General features: G+C 43.5%; 1 protein-coding gene across 1 annotated transcript in view; it reads left to right on the top strand.

The window, feature by feature from the left end:
* Positions 1-23,238, top strand: part of TRERF1 (transcriptional regulating factor 1) — a 199,605-nt gene that overhangs the window by 80,053 nt on the left and 96,314 nt on the right. The gene's annotated exons all lie outside the window — the stretch shown is intronic.

Genomic DNA, 23,238 nt, shown 5'->3' with positions numbered 1-23,238 from the left:
CTGGCCCTGGGGCATTTCTAGCGTTTTTATCAGTTCTGGCCTTGTGTTCTCTTCCAGGCTCAGTTTGTCCATCTAGAAAATGGATACATAGCTGTGATTCCTCTGCCCAGTTCCACACAGAAGCTGTCTGAAGGCTCAATACTTTTGTGTATAAACAGATTTTTTTTTTTAGGTTAAAACCCTGGTCTAGCAAGAGATGGCTGTTTTCCACAAGTTTTCATTGACAGTGGGCAAGGAGCTTAGTGGTGTCTAATTGGATTCTCTTGATGGGGGGGGGGTTCTCAGCAAGTGCCACACTTCTCTCTTATGTGAGACTCCGAGTTGATTGCTTCTGTTTCTTTTGTGTTGTGGCTGATTTTGACTTAACTTTTAATCCATGTGTCTGGGGTTCCAGTAGGAGACAGATGGTTCACTCAGGGGGAGAACTAAGAAACTCTGCTGATGGGACTGTGTACAGTGGCTGGGGCAGGAGAAACCAGCACCGATACCGAAGCATCTCAGGGATTGATGTCAGGAGCTGTTCCCATGCCCAGGCCTGAGAAGAAGAGGGCGGGACTGGTTATGGGAACTGGGAAGAGAAGCCATATGGAAAGGCTCTCTCTGGTAGCAGGATGCAGTCAGCCTACACCAAAGTGGCTGGGAAAGAGCCAAGAGAATAAATATCCTTATTGAACTCCCCTCAGTTCTCCTGATGGTGCCTCTCATAAGCATACCGGCCAGAAGCCTGAAGGCAGGGTCCATGCGATACTGTCCACAGAGATCAGAACCTCGGGGGGCACAGAGCTGAGGGGGAAGGGTGGAGGAATGAAAATGGAGGTGCAATTGGAAGATATCTGACCCAGCAAGAGGTGCAGATTGCTTGGATTATATTATAAAGGAGGTTTCTACTTTAGAACTGAAACCATTGTCTGTGAGAGCCAGAAGGAACAACAGAAATCCTCTAGTCAAACTTAGACCTTTTTATAGTTGGAAAGACCCAGGGAAGTCAAGCGATTTGCCCAAGACCATTCATTACTTCATGAAAGTGTTTCTTGAAAGCCCATTACATTTTCTTGAGAAGAAAGCAGTTTGGAAACAGTGTAAAGCAAAATCCGAGCAAGTGCTAGGAAGAAGCTATGCATTAGTGCTTATTTCTTATTTGTCAGTTCGGATTCTTTGGGGTTGTGACTATCAGAACACCACACCCAGAGGGGTTCCCACAGCACAGGGAACTAATTAATCAGCTCCTGGAGTGGACTGCAGGGTGGGTGTGCAACAGCTCAGCATGCCATCAACCGGCCAGTTTCTGTGTCTCTGCTCGCTCTTCCACCGTGTCAGTTCATCCTCAGGTTGGCTTCTGTCACAGAGGCAGAATGGCTGCGCAAGTTCTTGGGCTCCTTGACGCACATCCCTGTGACCAGAAGAAACATTACTCTTAGTAACTCTTTTTTTTTTTTTTTAAATATATCTTTATTGATTTCAGAGAGAGGAAAGGAGAGGGAGAGAGAGAGACAGAAACATCAATGATGAGAGAGTCATTGATCGAGCCCAGGACCTGGGCATGTGCCCTGGCGGGGAATCGAACCCCGATCGCCTGGATCCTAGGTGGACTCTTAGTAACTCTTTAAAAAGACTGAGAACTTATCTAGTCCAGAAATCCCTCCCCTGTCAACCAATCCTGGCACTTCATTGGCCTGAATAGAGTCTTGTGCTTATTCCTTAGCCAATCCCAATGGCCAGGCAAATGCCCTGTGTTGATTGGCGGGGCTGGGAGATTTGTCTTCTGATTGGCCAATCCCTCCACTGAGGGGAGTGTGTCAGCTTCCCAAGGAGCAGGGGGCCCACAGGTAAGCAGAGCTCTGGGCTCTGCCCAGGGAGGAGCATGGGTTCTGGGAGAGGGGCAGCTGGCGTCCTCTATATTGTATCATCTGTAGAAATTTTACTAATTTGGATTAATTGTTGGGGGTAGTAGTGAAAAGAAACCCGCTCTTAGCTAGCAAAAGTCTGAATTTTAAAGTGTTTGAACACAGTGTGGTTTCAGATGAACTCCTCCCAAGTCTTGCTGTTGGAATGCTTGCGATTAGCCTCTGCTTTTCAGTATGTCTTAAAACCTAGGACTTTCTGGGAGGTTCAACATGCCTCCTGCATTTGTTTAATTTCTAATTTGCTTATTCAACCTTTTTATAGCCAGGGTAAACACTGAACTCAAATTTGAGGTCAGTGGAGATTAAGTTATAGTCACGGCTCCTCATTTATAACCTCATCTGTAAAGTGGGAATAAGACTAGCACCTACTTTATAGGCTCATTGTAAGGATTAACTGAGGTAATTTAAGTAACGAGCCCAGTGGCCCAGTGGCTGGCCCAATAAATGTTACCTTTATTAGCGTCATATATCTCCAAATATTGTCACATGTATGTGTTTAGTGCATATTTAATCTGGGAAGTTAACTCACTTCACAAGAAATATATTATCTGTTACTGATTAGCTCTGTTAGAGACAAAGTAAATAAAGGTATTAAAAAATTTAGTGTTTATGGATTTTTTTTTTTAACTGAAGTCGGATTTTTTGGAGAATTTATTTTGGGGCAAACCTCAAAAAAGAAAATTTTAGATAGCATACAGTTAAGTTAAAGGTAGGTATAGAATCCCTGGAAAAATAGGGATTTTTCATTTTACTCTAAAATATTAACATATTCTTAATTGAAAAATCTTTTAAACAGTTGATGGCCTGTCGTGACCTATCCCGGCTGATTTTCTTGCCTTTGTTCTCAGTTTGGAGATCTGGAGGGGCTTTGGTTTCCTAAAGCAGCCGCACAGTTGGGCTTTTCTGAGTGGATGGATTTTAGGACCGCCTGGATTGAGGGAGATGCTGCCACGGCCAGAAGCTAGTCTTGAGCATTTATTTCAGTAGAATTTCAGCTGACAAAATACTGTGACTCCTTCTCTAGAGCCTTTGGCGCCATAAGGCTGACCTCTCAGAATCCCAGAAGGGTGTAGTGTCTTGATTTGGGGCTCCCTGATTAGCGATGGGGAGAGCACAGGTTGTTACCGAACCCCCAACTTTATTACCTGTGTTCCAAAACCAGGCGGAGCTGGCTTTGTGGGTCGGGGTAGATAAGGTGCAGCGAGGGGCCTGGGGATAGAGGAAAAAGTTCTAGAGCAACTAGGAGCTTATAAACCACAGGTTTATAGACCATAAAAATTTTCAACCCCCCTCTCCCCCCAGTACTGATTAAAATTAGACTTTAAATTTTCTGTAGGTTGGTTGTTGCCCTGAGGCTGGTCACCATTGTGATAACTAGATGAGAACAAGTGATAACTAATAGACCCACCCTGAATTTCATGGTTCAGAGGGTGCTCTAGGCAAGTGGTTCTCACACTTAGATCACCTGGGCCAAGAAACTACCGAAATAAAAAGATTTGCAAGGTTGGCTTAGGGCTACCAATTTTTTATTTTTCTAAGCAATGATGTTTTAAAAAATCTAACATCTGTCACTATAATTTCATAATAGAAAGGACTATCTTAATGCTAAAATAGAAGGAAGGAGAACTTTAAAAATATAACATGAATCTTTACATTGACAACAGTCAGCTTTAAGAAGAATTTCCTATATTGTTCTTATTTTTCTGGCAACACCTGTGAAACTACATCAAAGATGGGTGCTGCCTGCCATCTCCCCATAGCAAGTATCGGGGAGATAAGTTATCTACTTAATGTGCAACTGTGGGGGAGGGGGGGAATAAAGCCTCTCTTGGAGCACAAGAATCCTCTAAAGTCACATCTTTATTTGATTTAGAGGGATGGGAGGAACTCACTTGAACACAAGTCTTGATAAATCCAATTCATTTTGTAAGTAAGGAACTGTTTACTCTCATTAGAATTGTTAGTTTAATTTTCCACCAGTAGGAAGAAAATCTTGCAATACCTAAATTATTCAAATTTAAAAGTATATCAACACCCGGGTGGACACGGCACAGTGGTTGAGCATTGATCTAGGATCCAGGAGATGGCGATTCGACTCCTTGTCAGGGCACATGCCCGGTTGGGGGCTCGATCGCCAGTTGGGGACATGCAGGAGGCACCTGATCAATGACTCTCTCATCATTGATGTGTCTATCTCTCTCTCTCCCTGTCCCTTCCTCTCTCTGAAATCAAGAAAGATATATTTAAAATAAATAAATTAAAATAAAAGGTTTATCAACAGTTTTTCTTTTTCCACATTTTAAACCTAAAAAAAGAAATATCTGTTCAGTTTGATTTGGCTTTCAGTTGTGTGGTTTGCCTCTGTGTGTGGGAAAGTGCAGGCAGTCGTGTGCGTGTGTGTGTATGTGTGTGTGCGCGGACACACACACACACACACACAGACACTTAGTTTGGTCTGAAAAGTCCCAGAGAGAAAAGGGTGTTTTTGAGAAAAGCATTGTGACATCAGTCAGTTGCTAGTAAGTGTTAGTACTTGTAGCAACAATTGCATCTTGGAACTGCCAAAAAAATATGACTTTTTAAGATGCCTTTTGGAGTCATTAAAAAACCCCAAACATCCAAAACAGTAATAAAAATGTTCCTTACTCTGCTTCACTTCACATGCCTGCTTGGCTTTGCCACAAACACGTCTTGCCTTCCAGCCGGGGATTAAGCTTCTGTGCGAGGCCACGACTGGTGCGCAAGCTACTTCCCTGCCCTGGGAGAGGGGAGGAAAAGCCTGCTTCGTGCCTGTGGGAAATGCTGGGTGCAGTCGTGGAGTCCCGGAGCCTAAGAGGGCTCTGAGGTCCCTGCCTTCCTTCCAGGTTACCCTAATGCTCATCACCTTCACCGTCCTAATCTTGAGTTTTCATTGAGCTCCTACATTTTATGGATTCTCCGTGAATAAGACATGAACTAGGACACGTCTTTCCCAAGAAAACGCAGGCTGTTCTGTGGCCCACTGACACCTACAGTTATCGCCCTGTTCACAGCTTCGTTCTTGGGCATGGTGTCCTGTTTATAGTCTCACATATGCTCATGTGGCACTTGCATGTTCTAGTGGACACTCCATCTTAATTTATTGAGACTCCTTACGCCTTGTATCTCACTCTAGAGCAGGCTTGGAGATCTGCAGAGGGATAGCTCAGCACTCTTTTCGACAGACATTGCCACCACCCCTTAGTCAGCTCGGGCCGCTGTAACAAACACCATAGTCTGGGTGGCTTGGACAATATACATTATTTCTCACAGTTTGGGGGCCAGGAAGCCTGAGATCACGGTGCAGGCAAGGGAGGTTTCATTCTGAGACCCCCTCTCTTGGCTTACAGGCGGCGGCCTTCTTGCCCTGTGCTCACTTCGCCTCTCCGTGCTGGGCTCTGGAGAGAGAGAGAAAGCCCCAGTGTTTTTCTCTTCTTCTAAGGGTCCTAATCCCATTATGGGTGCTCCACCCTCAGGACTCATCTTAACCTAACTAACTCCCAGAGCGGGGCTAGGACCTCAACCTGAGAATTTGGGGGAGCAGGTGGGACACCAACACTCAGTCCATAGCATTCTGAGTATTTATTTGTGGCCCCCTAAGTGCTCACAGTGCCGTTAGTCCGGAGCCCTGCAGTAAGTAGAGAAGCCTTGGGAGCCACAAGCTTGTGTCGCTGTGGAAGAGGGACAGTGTCCTGCACCTGGAGATGGCTCGGTGCTGGACCGAAAGTCGGAAGACCTTAACCACAGAACTAGAGGTAACCTGTGGTAGACTGATGATCTGCTTATCTTCGAAGATCTTAGTTTCCTAGTTCCTTATGTCAGTGATAAGTTGTGGTTGCTAAGCGTGGTCAGCCTCAACACAGTTTGGATGGTTCAGTATTCATGATTTCCTGCCCATCTCCTATAGGCTTCCTTATGGGCAGCTGGAAAGGAGGTTCTCAGAACCAAAGCCTGAGGAAAATGGTGCATTTTTTAGCATTTTATTATCTTAGACATTCACTCCCTTTTCATGGGGGAAAGAAAGGCATTAAATTATAATAAAACTGCCCCCTGTTCCATTAGAGATCAATATCTTACAGTGTCATTTTAAATGTATATAAACATGGTAATGTCTGCATGGACACAGGCACGCGTGCACAGACGCAAGCACACACACACCTATGCCAGGTGGAATATTTTAAAATATAAAAGGGCCTTTGAAAGTTCTTTTAAACTTTCAAGGAACAGATCATTCCTGTGTTGTGGAAACCATTCCAGGATTTATAAAAATGATAGAAAACTTCCAGATCCTCTGTTAAGCAAACATGACCCTGATAATAAATTTGGCAAGCCCCCGAAGGGAGGCTGTGTGCCAGTCTTGCTTAGAAATGTAAACGTTTTAGATAAAATTCAAGTGAGTAGATTTCAGCAACAGAGTATGGGAATGTTTCATCTTACCCAAGTAGGTTATGTTCCTGGAATGCAGGATTGGCTTCATATGCATATATTTTCATAGGATTCACATAAATAGTTTAAGTAGAATTATATAATAATTTATTAATTCCAAAAGTATATTCATTCAATTCAACTTCTAGTTTTTACAAACTACTTAAAAAGGGATATATAAAGTCACCATTCCTTAATGTGTGATAGGGAAGACTGAGTTCATACATTCACTGGCATTATACTTATTGGGGCCTCAAAGAAGGCGTCATTGGATATGATTGAGATAAAAACAAAAAGCCAATGCAGAAAGTTACAAAATAGTACCTTGAAGAATAAATGCTATAAAGGAAGGGTAAAATTATCATTAACTACAGAGTACTTAGTTGTAGGCCAACGAGATGGAAAGAATTTAACTAAAAACCCTGTTTTTAGATGGTGAGATTAAAATGAAAGATTTGGATGTTTCTGAAATTAGGTCATGAGTCTAATGCCCTTTCTCCCAAAGTCCCATCAGGATTTTTAAAATTTCACAAGATAGTTCGAAGACTATTTGGAAAAATGAGTAGATGAGAATCTTAAGGGGAATTCTGAAAATAGTTTTAGGGGAAGGGAGTTAGATTTATTGGATATTAAAATATATAGCATGACCAGATATTAAAATGCATTGTGAAGCCTTTGTAATTAAAATATTGTGGCGCTGGCATTAGAGGAGGGAGTGGGTAAGTGAACTAGGGTAGTTCAGAAATAGACCTTCGCATAAATAATTTAATAAATTACAAAGGCATCATCACAAATCAGCGAGGAAGGAAAATTATTCAATAAATAATTTTGATGCCTAGTTAGCCATTTGGAAAAAATCATTCTGACTCCCCCAAAATGAATTATAGATGGATTAAACAATTAAGTGCAAAATGTGGAGGCATAGGAAATCTATAGAATTGAATATTGCTTAGAAACAAACACATTCAAAAATGAAAAGAATAGTTGAACTACAGGAAAATCAAAGATTTCTTCATATGGAAAACAAACGGAAACAATAAATAGGAAGATTTGCAGTAACTCGACAGAATTAACATTTTTATTATGTGAAATTATCAAACAAATTAAAAAGAAAGGTACTAAAATCTTGGTAGAACACCTGAATAGATGACTAAATACAACACTAAACAAATACATGGAAAATGTTCAATTTCTTAGGAGATACATAGAATAAAACAGCAGTAGAATACTATTTTAATATATTAGCCAAAATGTATATTTTAGTGATTATCCTCAGTCCTGGTGATATTACAATACTGTGAAACAATTTTACAGTGTATTAAAGAGCCATATTATTCATTTATACATTTGGATCCAGTAATACCACTTCTGTGGACCATCTTCCCACATTCTCCCATGAAGGAAATAATACAAAATATTTAATAAGCTATTTAGACAAAGATGCTCCCCAATGCATTATTTACAGAGCAAACACACATACAAATACAATTAATATCCAACAGTTGGGTAACTATAAAATGAAATAGTCTCTCAGCATAATACTCTACTATAATTGTTAATTATTTTGAAGATATGTAGCAATGTGATAAGATATTTACAATATACTTTTATGTGAAGAAATTGCAATATAAATTGTGGCATAGTTTCACAGTGGAATAGAGCTGTATAGCTGTACTGTTCAAATGAATGAACCATGGCTGCATTTGACAACCCAGAAGAACCTCAGGAATTACAGCGTTAAATAAAAAAAAGCAAGTTGCAGAATAGCTACAGTGTGATTCCAGTTACATAAAGTTCAGATGCATGCAGAACTAACGGTGCAGTGTTTGACATGCATGTGCATGTGGCAGGACTTACAAGACCAAGTGAGCACAGACAGCACTTCAGGACAGTGGTGAGAACAGGAGGTAGGATGAGGGAGGGGCCCATGGGGGCGACCCAGGGCATTGGTCGGTCAAGTTCTTTCCCTTAAGCTGAGACATAGACATCCGTATATAATATTGCTTTTTTTTTTTTTTTTAATATATCTTTATTGATTTCAGAGAGAGGAAAGGAGAGGGAGAGAGAGAGATAGAAACATCAATGATGAGAGAGGCATTGATTGGCTGCAGCCCGCAACCCGGGCATGTGCCCCGACTGGGAATCGAACCCTGATCGCCTGGATTATAGGTCAACACTCAACCGTTGAGCCACGCCCGGCCTGGCTAATATTGCTATTTTTTATATCCTTAACATAAACTGTAAATTGTTTTAAATGTTTTTATGTTAACTAAAGGGATATTAAAACCCATTATTTCACTGATTACAATTAGACACAAAATGTGTATCCCTAATAAAGATGGTAAGGAAGTGTGTATACAGGTAACATTGACTGTTCTAGAGGGGTGACATTATGGTGATTTGTTCTTTCGTTTTCTCTCATTTCCAGTTTTTCAATTATGTGCTCACACTATATCTTTTAAAAAGAAGGAAAAGAAAGGAATATTAAAGACAACTGCAATCATAGGACGACATGAGAGGCCAGTGGGGGGGGCTTTGCTTCAGAGGGTGGTGGCCTTCACCATGAGGCGGAAGGGGAGGTGCACTTAAAGTGTCAAGGAATGTGTTTGGAAAAACAAATCAGCCCCTGAATTGTCACTTGAGCGTTTCTCTTGTGTGAGAAAGCGCTGACCTAACCTGTAGTCTCAAGAACTTTTGGACACTGAGTTGAGTTTTAATGAATTGCTGAAATGGATGAGTTAGCAAGGTCAGCATTTTTTTGGGTTCCTTTAAAAACATTTTTTTTAGCTTTATTTTGTCTGCTTATAAAAATAATAAAATTGATCTGAAAAATTCTTACAGAAAAATAATAGGCCCTGAAGTTAGATAGTAGAAGTAAATCTTAGCTGAAAGGAAGTACAGGGAATAGAGGGGCATTTGAAACGGGACCAAGGGGATACAGTCAGGAAATGCTTGGGACGTGTGACCCACGTGTTCAGCAAGTTAAATGGCATGGGAAAGGGGGAGGACACCATGTAATACATTCAGAGAGACTTAAGAGACATAACCAAATGCAAATGTAAATGTTGTTTGGGTCTTGATTTAAACAAGCCAACTATAAAAAGGCATTATGGGATAATTGGGGAAATTGGGACACTAGACATTTGATATTGAGAAATTGTTCGTTTTTAGGTGCGATATTGTTTTCAATGATTATATTTTATTTTCTTTTTTAAATTTAATGATTATATTTTAAAGATACATGCTAAAGTCTTTATGGGCAAACGAAACATCAGATATTTACCTTAAAATAATCTAGTAGAGAGTTCGAGTATTTAAACATAAAAGAATCCTTAATGGATTGGATGAATGATATATCCAGAATTTATGTTAAAATAACCCAGAGGTATGGGACGTAGAGGGGTACAGAGGAAACAAGGTCAGCCATGTATGGTAATTACAGCTCTTCAGTGGGCACATACAGGGTGTCCAAAAAATGTATCCACACTTTAACAACTGATAGCTGTAGATTCTATTCCATTTTGAAAATGAACTGTATTGCCCGGATGGCATGGGTCAGTGGTTGAGCGTCGGCCTTTGAACTAGAAGGTCACGGTTTGATTCCTGGTCAGGGCACGTGACTGACTGGGTTTCAGGCTTGATCTCTCTCATCATTGCTGTTTCTCTCTCTCTCCCTCTCTCTTTCTCTCTCTGAAATCAATAAAAAAGTAAAATGAAGTGTATTTTAATAAATACTGCCTTCAAAGTGTGTATATATTTTTGGAGGGCACCCTGTATATTTTTGGTACTTTTTTGTTATGTTTGGAATTTTTCATAACAAAACAAAAAATAAAATAAAAGTAATATATGTTTATAGTTGAAAATGTATAAAATATAGAAAAGTATCAAGAAGGAAATGAAAGTCATTCATAATACCAACCCACTAGAGATAACTACTATCAACATTTTGATAAAACTCTCTCTTTACTTTTTCCTTCTGTATTTACAACATATAGTCTTATTCATATACATTGTTAAACAATTAAGAAATACTGTCTGTATTGTTTTGTACCCTGCCTTTTTATATTGTGGGCACTATTGTGCTTAAGTACATTTAGATTGTCATCATAATTTAAAATTATGACTGTATATTATTCTAGTATGTGGATATACACACAGATGCTATACTTTATCTTTCTTACCAGTCTCTTATAGATGGCTATCTAAGTTGTTTCATTTTTTTTTCTATTCAAACAATTTTCTGCACGCTTGTTTTATTTCTTTTGAAAAATATGTAGAATATCAAATGGTTTTTAAGGCTTCTTTTCCCTATCATGCCGAACTTCTTGTTGGAAATGTGATACCATTTTGATCTCCTTCCTGCAGCGTATATAATTACCCAATTTGTCATAATCTCAACAACATTGGATACTATAGTCACAGTGTTTTAAATCTTGGCCAATCTGAAAGAGAGATAAAGAATATCTTACTTTAATTTGCATTTTTTATTAGTGAGTTTAAAAATCTTTTCATAAGTGTATAAGTTATTATTTTATGACTAGGTGTTCATATATTTTCCCCCAGTTTTCGTATTTGTCTCTCACTTATTGATTCATATCCTTTAATTTACATATTAAAGGATACTAATATTTCACATATTGTATAAACTGCAAAAGTTTCCCCTGCTTTGTTGTTTAACCTTAGGTCATTTGTGAAAGAGTTATTTGTCTGGAACTGTATTAGTTTTTTAAAGATAATGAATCTAGATTTCCCCCTCCTTTAAGTCTGTGTAATTCTCAACATTTTTATTTTTGTAACCTTGTTCAATATTTTACTAAGAAATTTCATTATATAGCATTGCCCTCTAAAGTTTACTTTTTTATTTTATTATTTTTAATTTTTTACAAGTTTAAAATTTTTTTATTATAGAAGACTGCACTGGTATATGATAGAAGTCATTTAGCAAGTACTTATAAAAACATGTTGGTAATAAGTACTATTTAAAAGCTCAAGAGAAGAAAGTACAATATATCTAAAAATGGGAAGGGGATATGCTCCTGAGTTCCCTTTTGATTATAATGTTCTCTTTAAAAATTCATTTATTTAATTTTTAATTTTTAAAAAATTTATCTTTATCGTTGAAAATATTACAGATATCCCTTTGCCCCATTGACTCCCTCCACCCGCCCCCACTCCCCGCCCCAGGCCTTCACCACACTATTGTCGGTGTCCATAGGTTATGCATATGTGGCACATAAATTCTTTGGTTAATCTCTCCCCACCCATCCACCCACCCCCGCCTTCCCTCTGACATTCATCAGTCTGTTCCCTGCTTCTGTATCGCTGATTCTGTTTTGCCTCATCAGTTTATTATGTTCTTTAGATTCCACATATGAGGTCATGTGATATCTGCCTGGTTATCAAATAAGACATGTTTGTAGTAGGAAAGAATACATTTAAAAATTTTACCTGTAACTTGACTATCTTGCAGTGCATTGGATAAAATTTGGTAGTTTTCCCAGTAATTTTTCTATATGTGTCTATGAGTTAGAGTAACACTTGCCGAAGAAATAACTAAAACCTCAAATCGTAACTTAACACAGTACTAAGTCCACCATTGGTACTCCTGATCAACAGTCCTCCAGGGAATGACTCAGTGGCCCAGGCTCCTTCCATCTCATGGCTCTTCTATTCCCTAAGACTTCAGAGTCCTCTGCGTCTAGTTGGCAGATGGAGAAAGAGAGCTTCTGGAAGACATTCCACTGCCTACCTACCTCAGCCTGAAAGTGCCTCACATCACTTGATGCCTATATTCCATTGGTGGGAATAGTCACATGGCACCACCTAGATGCAAGGAATGCTGGGAAATGTAGTCTTTGGCTGGGCAGGGACTACATATATGGTTATATAAAAATAACCACTTATCATAGTTATAATATGTATGATATGTATTTTCTTTACAAAATTGAATCACCCTATTAAGAGTTTTGAATTTTAGCATCACTTTGTGAGCATTCCCTGTGTCTTTAAAATCTTTTTCCAAAACATGAGACTTAATGTCTACATATTATTCCTTGTATTGATAGATCATAATTCACTTTTTATTATGTTACAGTTAGGTTTTCCTGGATTTTTATTATTATGAATAGTGCTGCTATAAATGTCCTTGTGCATAAATCTTTGAGTATTCCTCTGATTATTTCCTCAGGGAAAATTCTTGGGAGTGAACTTGCACAGAATTAAGGCTGGTGATATATATTATTAAATGGCCCTTCAGAAATGTGGACTAATTTACAGTCTCATCAGTAGTGTCTGAGGATTCTCATTTCAGGGTACCCTTGACTGTCCTAGGCATTACACTTGTTTGGGGTTTTGCCAATTTGTTGAAAATGGTATTGCACTGTTTTAATTTACAAGCTTTGCTTAGTAATAAGTTTGAACATTTTTTCATGAGGCCATCAGTAATCTTTGTGTATGTATGTGAATTGCCTCATTGTGTCCTTTCTCGTTTTTATTTCTTAGTTTTCTACCTTTTTCAATCATTTATAAGAAATTTTTATGCAGTATATTATATTAACTTGTCATACATTATAACTATTTTTACCCAGCTTTTCCTTTCCTTGATTTTGCTCCATAACCTAATTTTTTGGATTAAACTCAACAGTTGGAACCTTAATGTGTGATATCACACCCACTGAATCTACCTGATTAGCAATACTCCTGAGATTAATACCATTTTAAAAAGCAAAGTAGATTTTTTTCTTCTAACCTATTATATGGTTTGAATATTTTTTTTAATCCTCACCTGAGAGGATATGTTTTTATCGATTTTTTTTTTTTTTTTTTTTTGAGAGAAAGAGAAACATTGATTGGTTGCCCCCCATACATGCCCGGACCAGGGATCGAAACCCGCAACCTTTTGGTGTACGGGACCACACTCCAAGCAACTGAGCCACCCAACCACGGCAGTTTGAATGTTCTTAATGTGAACTTTAGTTATCTAGGAGTGAGAGAGTTTAAAAGTAGTCATCAAGAAAATGGACTTGACATGAAGAATTTGGGGCAGGAGTCTAAGTTGCCCATGGAGATAGTGACATCAACCTTATCTTCCCAGGATACTTAAGATGGCAGGAAGACAGGACGATAGATGGTATCTGAGGACTTCATGGCTTTAGCTAAGTGCGTGCTTCAGGGTCTCAGAGACCCTCTGGCTGTTCTTCATGTTAGATCTTATTAAAAACACATGTGGTGGAGTGGCAGGGACCTAAACTAGGGGTCAGGGAGCTGAGTATAGTCTCAGTTATATCACTGACTGACTGTCACCCTGAGCAAGTCACTTGGCCACTTGATTCCTCAGTTTACTCATCAGCAGAACTGGAGGGGGTTGTTGTAGGCGTTGTTTTGAGTGTGTGAATTCCAGGGCTGTGCAGTGGGGCTCTCCATGAGGCCTCTTTTACATTCACTGCCTGCTCTGATGTGTGTCAGGTGGGTGGGCGGGGAGGGGGGAAGTGATGGTGGGGGGGAGGTTAGTTCCTTTGGTCTCTAGCGTGATTTATGAAAGAAATCAATCCAGTATATATCTGTTCTAGATATAATGTGATCTAAATGTGATATTCACCTAATAAGATTAGATGAATCTAATATGGTTTTCCTCTAAAACACAAATACTGCGCCACTTTGAATTGTAGTAGCCAAATTAAATTACTCATCCCAAATTAGATTTCCAGCAAACTTAATTTGAACATGAGCTCAGTGCTGCAGGCCCTGAGTAATTTTTTAAAATATAAAAATAAATCAGTAGGATACCGGTATTGTTCCTCTGGGCTCAGTGGTTACCGTGAACCAGAATAGGTAGCCGTCTGGAGGAGACGTGTGGAAGCGGAGCTGAGGCAGAAACTGGTTCTTCAGCTTATCATTTAGGGCTATTTTCCCCCTTTCTGTCACTTAAGTTTCATTGCTTATGATTGCCTTTCCTCTTTTTGTCCCTTGATTGATCTCCTTAATGCCTTCACCCCCTCAGGAGGACACTAGGTATGAAATGGCTCCCTGGGTAGTTAATGGAGCCACCGGGATTTGGCGAGGGACTAGAGAGGTCTATAGCATTGCATTAGCTACATTTTGTCTCATTTTAGATCAGCTAACAGGTTACCTGAAAACCAGCCCAAACTGGTTTAAGCCAAACCAGAAAACGTATTGGCTTATGTGACCAAGCGACCGGGGACTAGGTCCTGGCATCAGGTGGGACTATCCAGGGCCCAAGTGAAGTGCCCAAGACCCAGTTTTTCCCCTCCAGTGCTGCTCCTGTGCTCAGGGCCCCAAGACGGCAGCCTCAGCTCCTGGGCTGGCCTGCTGCTTTGTTCTCAGTGGAGAACAGAAGATGGCAGCCTTGGTGGGTCCGCCAAAGGTTTGAAATGGAATCTAGTTGCCCCTGGTTGGCTTGACTTGGATCCCCTGCTTTCCCGAACCAGCACTGTGTGGAGTGGGTGGACAAATTGACTTTTGGGAGATTTAGGAGACTGTTGGAAAAATAGGGTTGTGAATGAAGCTGGGCCAGTGCCTTCAAACCTCCACGATGCATTCATTATACGGAGCCTTCTGTTTCTCCGGTCACCCAGGCTAACAGTCTCTCATTTGAACTGTAAATGATGCTAAGAGGTGGGTAGGACATGTTCATGGATGAGGGAGTGAAGTTCATTGTGGGATCAGCTTACCCAAGGCCTTGTCAGTGGTGGAGCTTGGACCAGACTCAGTGCCTTATGAGTCTTCCATTTCCTTTCACTGTTACCCTGCCTTCTTTCTACCGAGATCCCTGTCCCCGTCCCTCCTTCCCACTCCCCCAGCACCAGCACAGGGTTCTTCATTAAGTAGACAGCTGGTCAATAGTTGTTAACTTGTTATTGACCGACCAGTGTGCCATCAGACCAAACGTGGCCTTTCTGCTCACACTTTGTGAATATCATTATAGCAAAACCCAGTGTGGTCGATTCCCAGTTATTAATTTGTAAATTGTCCCTGGTAATTCAATTTCTCTTTCCCCGAATTATGGTTTTTTCCCTAACAGAAAGATGGAGTTTGGATCACCTGAGGATACACACACAAAAAGGAGCCCAGGGTGTGTGTGTGTGTGTGTGTGTGTGTGTGTGTGTACCTGCATTACAAAACTATGTTTCAATTCCCTGCTTCCTTAGCATGGTCTCCTGACATTAGATTTGATGCCCATCTTTCTACTGAAATGTAACCTACATTTGTGAAAGTCACTATTAGCAAGGTCCCCATTTGCTCAAACCGAAGACCTGTGAATAGGTGTGTTGTTTAGAAACATTCTGGATGATAGCTGTACATTTGTGTTTTGCTTTCTGAGAAAATCCTAGGTACCTGCTGTCTTGTCCCTGCCTGGAAACCCTTCCTCGTCACGTAGTTTTACTTCCACTTCCTCTGGGAAGCTTTGTGGCCTTTCTCCAGCCCCGCTTCTCTTTGTGTCAAAGGTCCACATCCCACAGCTAGCACTCCCCCTACATCCTGTGATACACTAATTGTTTCATTCGTGTGGGTTTTAGCTCCTTAGTCATTGTTAACTCTTCAAGGCCAGTTTGTGGCTGTTCCACCTTTCCTTAGGTCCCCACAGCGCTCCCCTCCGCGCTAAAGCGAAGTGGGTGGTGAGCTGGTATTTGGTTCCATGACTGGGGTGGGTGCTCCTTCTCAGGGCTCCCATTTCACCACCCTACTTGTAATGGCTTTAGTTGTCCAGTTACCTGCCCCCAGTTCTCCAGGACAGTCCTTGGCACATGTTAAGGGCAAAGGAAATATGTGTTGACCGATGTGTTCACCTTCTGTATGCCACCTCCACTCTCTGGCCTGCCCCTCACCCCCAGCCAAAGAACATACATTGTTTGAAAGCAGAGATTGTGTTCTTGTTCTTTGTGTTCTCCATAGTACCTGACACGGTCTGTCACATAGTACGTGCTCAATAAATCCTTGTTGGGTGAATGGATTTCATGCGTGAGGAGAAGCCAGCAGTACCCTCTTGGGACGTGCTTTGGAAAGAAGCGATGGGAACTGAAGCTCTGGGGGAAGAGGCTGATTGAGACTGGGTGGGATGAGTTCAAGAGCTCGGTGTGCCAGCCCTCCTGTTTCTTTTGATTTTCAAGTACAGGAAGGGCACTTCTCTAAGGGCCGAGTGCTGTGTCCCCTCCCAGCTGGGCTACTGGTGAGCTCAATGCTTGAGAAATAGTTGAGTAAGTTGAGTGGCTATGATTTTAGGGTTTATTTTAGCAACAACAATAAAGAATTTTCTCTTCTACCTGAACCCTGTTAGAAACCTGCATGGCTGAGATGAGAGGACACAGGCCAGGAGGGGCACATGGTCACCTCCCTGCATGGATCTCCTTCCCATTGCCCTGAGGGGTGCTCCTGAGTCACAAAGGAAGGGGAAAGGAGAGTGGGCAACCCCTTGCATCCATGAGCGGTGTGATACCACTGGGTTGACCAGTTCATCCTGATTTGCCTGGGACTGCCCCAGATTTAGTCCTGAAAGTCTTCAGTCCCCTGACAACCAGGATGGGTGGTCACTTTAGATGCCACTTGCTCCCTCCCCTGCCCTGGCCAGCTCTCTTTCTCATTTCCCTCTCGCTTCACAAGGTCCTCGCTTTGGCTTCTTCCCTCCTCTCTGCGTCCACCCTAGCTCTTTCGAGCTCACCCGTGGCCTTGCCCTCATTCCTCTCTTAGTGGCCTTTGCAGACCAGTGTTCTGAATCACCGTGGCTTGGCCAGAGTTCTTAAAACTAGACAGAGTTACAGGGGCTGCCTTCTCACGTGGCTCCGCTTGGCTCCTGAAATCAGCGGGGCTGTGCAAGCCTGTCACAGGGCTAGAGCTCACCTGCCTCCAGGGAGCGTCGGCCCAGGGAGGCTCATCGTAGGTCAGTGGGCACAGCGGAGGCCAGGCTCTGCCGGCAGGGCCCTGCGGTGGGCGCTGCGCCCAGCCTCCTGTCCCGGCCGCGGCCCCCTGCGCCCCTGCACACGGCCCGGCTCTGCGGGGCCTGCCTCTTCCCCGAAGCCTCCTGGCCCCCACTTCCCCCCTGTTCTCAGAACTCTCATTTCAGACGCGAGGCCGCCGGGAGCCAGGGCGATGGTTTTCTTCCGCGGCTGTCAGGTGCTGGTCCTTTGAAGGCAGGTTCTTGCGTTTCCTTTCCTTCCACCTCCCGGCACCTGGCCCTCACTCGACACATATGGTGAATTGACAGCCCCCTGGTGATCTGCAGGGGACAGGAGGTTGGCTCCGTGTGAGCACCTGTGTGCACAACACGTCGGGAGCACGAGGAGGACGGGGCAGGGCTTGAGGCTGGGCCCGAGCAGGCCAGCGCCTGGGTGGATTCGCTTCTCACACGGACACTGTACAATGAGGCTTTTAAACTCCAAAGTGAATTTTCAGTTGCAGAATGCCTCATTTTATGGATTAGGTTAGCTTTACATTTTCTGGAACATTCAAATGTGATTTTTAAAATTATCACAGCTCTGAGACTGCGAGAGAGGCAGGAAAGTGGCTCTGATTTTTATAGTTTTCCTTTTCTGAGCCATTCCCTTTTTGGAGGAGCTCTGAGGGTGGTGCTGCTGAGCCCCAGACCCTGCAGACTGATCTTCCTCTCAGCGTCGCCCTGGCTCACCGCAGGGAGGTGGGGACTTGGAGCTGTCGCCGTCCTAATCTCTTGCTTGGTCTTCTGTAACCAATGGCACATACGTGTGTGCATGTGTGTGTGCATTCACAAGTGTGTTTATTGTCAAGTGTACATAGCTTTAAAAACTTACAGAAATAATACATGGTCTTTGTAAAACATTTAGAAGGAAGCTAATTAAAACTCTTTACCCCTGTTCCTTAGGATAACCACAGTGAACAGTTTCATGCATATCTTTCTAGGTTTTTCTGTGTGCTCACACACATGCTGAGACACACACACATACTCACACGCAATAGTGTATTTACACAGATGGGGTCATTTTCTGTACAATTTAGGGGCCTGATTTCTTTTGCTTCGCAATATATTATGGATGTTTTCGCTGTGCCAAAAAAAGATTAATTTATCATTCATTCAGCAAATCCTTACTAAATGCCTACCATATGTCCAGCACTGTTTTGAGTGCTGAGAACATAGCATTGGAAGAAAAAGAGATAAAACTTCTTGCCCTCATGGAAACTATAGCCTAGTTAGAGTGATCGGCAGTATCAAATAAGTACAGTGTGTGGTAGGCTAGAAGGTAATAAGTCTACGGGGGAAATGAGATAAGGAAGGTGAGTGGGAGTGGGGGGGGGAGTGCATTTTGCAGTTTTAAACAGCGTGGTCCGGTGGGGGGAGGCCTTGAACAAGCATTGGGGCTGTAGCGTTTAGCAAACAACATGCGCTGCTCAGGTGACTACGGGGTGAAGTCTATAGTTGTGGCTGGAGGAGACGTACTAGCTGAGCCTCAGGAGCGCCGACGGGAACCACTCAGGTCCCTTGTGGTAGCAAATGCAGAATTAAGCATCCACGCATTGTCCTGTGTTGGTCCTTAACGGTACTAATGAGCACCACTTACGTAACATGTTCGTTTCCGGAGCAGCTTTTTTATCTGTCATCCTAGCCCTGCTGCTTATTAGCTGCATCACTTTGGGTAAATAACCCACCCTTTCTGGACCTCAGTTTCCTCATTTATGAAATATTACAATTCTCGTACAGTTTAAATGAGTTAACCCAAGTGCGTAGAGCAGTGCTGGTAAGAGCTCTTACCAAGAAGCACAACCGTTATGTTACCGCATGTCGTTGATCACTTGGAACAGCCCTGCGGGGAGGCTGCTGTGCTCAGCTCAGAGGTGAGGAAGCTGAGGCTCGAGGTGAGCAGCCCTGGTTCACAGCTTCAGGGCGCGAGTGGGTGCTGGAGTGGGCCTCAAACCCCAGGCTTCAGACCCCGGGCCCAGCTCGGTCCATGCAAGCACCTGCTCCTGCTTCAGGCAATGCCCAGGAGATGTGGCCACAGATCCATGCAGTCCCTTTCCGACTGCTCTGCAGACTCCTGGGGAGAGATGCTGCCGTCTGGGGGGTGGGGGGCAGGGCTGGTCCCGGAGAGAAGAAGGAAGGATATGGAGCTTCCTACAACCTGCGTGGCCTCCCCACTGCTGTCAGTTTGCTGCTAGTGCATCTTTTCCCCCCTCCGCTCCAATCACCACAGACACCAACTTGTAAAGATCCATCTAGAGGACCCAGAGAGGAACCCAGTAATCCGTGACTTTTCCAGGTGTAAGTTTCTGGTTTTGAGAAATACCTCTGTGCTTGCGTCTGCAGTAGATTGTTGAAAAATACCTCCAACAACACAACCAAACGCCATAACCAGTACCACTTGGCTCCTTCCAGCAAGTCTCCTGGCAGCAGCCTCACAGATCCCCAGGTCCTGACATACCCTCGAGTGCATAAGTCGTACCCTTAGGACAAGGCACTTTAAAGGACCCATGGGTCTGAACAGAGTGGGGGGGACTAGTGTCCAGGGTCATTTCTCCTTTGAGATCAACACGTCCTGCCCCCTCGCCCATGCACATTGACAACCTAGAGTGATGCAGCACTGCATATACTTTGCGTCTATTTCTCTGAAATTGAATGCGTGTTACTGTGGAAACTGGAATATAAATGGTGGCTACGTGTAGTTAAAATAGCACTCTTAGTTTGATGCTGCAGGTACAGTGTGAATTCAGAAGGCTTCTGTGGGCTGGCCGGGGAGTCTAACCATTATTTTAAATATGGTTTCTGTGGCTACATGCTGGCAGGATTCTAAATAAATTACTTTTAAGCAAACTCTTGCAGCAAGTTGTTTGTAACAGGGAAATTGGCAGTCGGTAGTTTATAGTATATTTTCTTAACCGTGGGATTTCTCATATCCTGGAATTCCAGATGGAATGGAAGCTCCTGGGAAGTCCTGTGGCAGACGGATGCCATTGTGGCTCAACAGTAGCACATTCAGAAACAGCTTCAGGGTGTTGGTATGAGTCAGTGTGTGGTGGGGCTGCCAGATGCTGAGACAGAGCAGAAAATCCACCAGGAGCAAGGTAACTGGCATGGTGGGCATACCTAGGTCCCCAAGAGGGGCTTAGATGGGATGTTACAAGACTGGGACAGGACTCCAACTTTAAACCAAGCGATGTGAGTAGCAGAGGAAGAAATTGGGCCTGGAAACAGAAGACTTGGGAACACTTTATTAACAGTGTTTCATTATTTGAAACATCATGTGGTCCTCAAAAAGAGACTGATAAGAGAGACGTTGGATGTGAGGGCAATCTGGCTGCGACATCTGTCACCCCATTGATCACCAGGGTTGATTTGGCTGATCTGGCTGGCTAGCCCGGTGTCCCCTTTCTCCCTCACCGATCCATGTGCGTCCCTCCTGGAGCTGTGCGCTTGGTCAAAGAGGGGGGACGACCTTCCCCCCAGAGAAGAGGACGAGTAGCTGAACCTCCAAACAAGCTCTCTTGGTCTATTTGTAGGAGAACGTAGGGTAGTCAAGCTTCCAAGACTCCAGACACTTCCAGATGAGGGGCCGCACATGGCAGTCTGGTGTTCTTAACAACAACAAAAAATAGAGATGTTTTAGTAACTATAGGAAGGAGTTTAACAGCCCAAATTATTGAAGACAGGAGGCTTGCTTTAAGAGACAGTGAGTTCCCCATTATTAGAAGTATGTAAGGAGAGGCTGGCTGGCCACTTGTAGAGGATACTGTAGAGGGAATTTAAGCTCTGGAGGAGTGATTAGACCAGACTTCAGAGATCTTTGCTAGCCTAGAGCTTCTGTGATTGTAGGGCATAAATGGGAAAGAAATTTAATTTTCTGGGCCCCCTGTTCAGGGTGATTAATAGTGGCTGCCTGGAGCAAGGATGAGAAAGGTTTGGGGTTGGCTCAGTCTGGGCTAAGGAGCTCCATGATCGATTAGCAATGCCTGCCATGAAGGGCCAGGTTGCAGGATGCCCAGTATTAGCCATCTCCTGTCCAGTGGTGATTGTCTGTTGGTGAACCTTGACTCAGGTCAAGCAGAAGTAGGGTGACCAACCATCCCTGTTTGCTTGGGATCAGGGGGTTCTTGGGACCAGGACTTTTACTTTTAAAGCTGACAACCCCAGGAAAACCAGGATGAATTGGTCACCCTAAGCAGACGGGATGGTTGTCAGTAACTGCATGTTGGGCTTCTGTTTCTACTCGGTGCACCATGACCATCTTTATCTCCTCAGAGCACAGGCGTGGGGCTCTGCCCTCACTAGGACCCCAATAAGCACACGCAGAGTGAGTGAGTTGAATGCAGTTCCTAGGAAATGGTTGCAGTATCCTTGCAATTAATTAATTTGTATAATTAATTAAAATGACTTCACTAATTATATGTACAGGAGATTGCACATTTCATTAGGCTGAGCAGATGGCTCCACTAATAATTACCAAAGCCTGGGGTTGCTGGTGGGGGGGAGGGGGGGGGTCAGCATATGAATTGATATTGAACATTTAAATGCCATCCTTCCTACAAATAGAGTGGAAACTCCTATCCCTGTTGTTTCCAAGATGGATTGAGGAACAGATTTTTCGTTTTCTTCTGGTCGTGCCAGTAGGCTGTGGTGATTCGCTTTTTGTAACGTGATCATTTTCTTCATGTCAAAGCTGGCCCTGGGAGGGTGTGGGCTCCGTGGCTTTGGAGGAGGGAGCCACGTCAAGGTCAGACCTGGGGCCCCAGCATCATTCAGACAGTTAGCTAACCACTGAATTGTGATAGGAAGCCAGATCTCCCAGAAAAACAACACGCGCCTCAGATCCTTTCTCCTCTGCTTTCTCGAAACGTCACCCTGCTCTCACCCTCTCCCGACCCGGGGCCTTAGGAATCTAAGGCGGACCCGCAGACACGCCACAGAATGAGAGCTCTGGACGGGCGCACACAGACTGGGCAGGGCCTGCACTTAAGTGACTCAGCACCACATAGGTGAGTGAGCATATTTCTGGGGTGTTCTCACTACAGTGATAAGGATGCTGATTATTGGTAATTGACCAGTGCTGAGTATCCCCTCCGGGCCAGAAGCATCCCACACTATTTGTGATCCTAGAAATAACCCTGCAGGGCAGGTGTTACTTTTACAGATGGGAAAACCCAGACTTGGAGCAGTTAAGTAATATGCCTGGGGCCTCACAAAGCTGGCTTCATACTCAGAGCTGTGTGTCTATAAAGCCCCTTGTTCTTTCCACCCCCCGCTCTGCTGGTAAATTATTTGGGGTCATGAAAGTCCCGCACCCAAATCTGGAAGGACGTGGGGGGGAAACCACCAGGTTGGGCTCACCACTGCTCTTGGGAACTGCCTGGGAGCCTGTCACCCCCAGATGGGCTCTCAGCACCTTAACTGGCAGGGGGCCTTGGGGTAACCGGTTCTGAACAATTTCCCAGCACCCACAGCCAAGTGCGCGGGGTGCATCAAGATTACCCCTAAGAACCAGTCAGCTGTGTGTGTTATGGAGGAGTGAGATACCGATCATAGAGAGTTCCGGAAAGAAATCATTTCAGGAAAACTTCAGCATGTTAATTTAATGTGATACGATTAGAGACTTTTCCTCTGTGCTCACTTTCCTGGTTGCGGAAAGGTGATCCTTCTGACGCTTCACGTGTGTTGTGTGAAGGAGAAGCGAAGCTAAGAAAGGGGGAAAATACCACTTGTAAAAGAACAAGTAGATCAGCCCGTGTGCTGGGGAGGCGATGTTGAATATGGCAGCACCATTCCTCTTTGAGCATTGCTGTCGGAGAGAGGGCTCAGCCTTTTCTCACGGACCTGCTGCGCTCCCATCTCTCGTGCTGGCCCACCTGCCCCTTAGGACCATCTTGGGCTACTTGTCCATCCCTTGAGGCTTCCACTCCACACTCCTTATGAGCTAGA

This window comes from Miniopterus natalensis, chromosome 5 (genome assembly GCF_054644295.1).
Source record: "Miniopterus natalensis isolate mMinNat1 chromosome 5, mMinNat1.hap1, whole genome shotgun sequence".
NCBI classification, from domain to species: domain Eukaryota; kingdom Metazoa; phylum Chordata; class Mammalia; order Chiroptera; family Miniopteridae; genus Miniopterus; species Miniopterus natalensis.
This window is presented reverse-complemented; position numbering and strand designations above follow the sequence as displayed.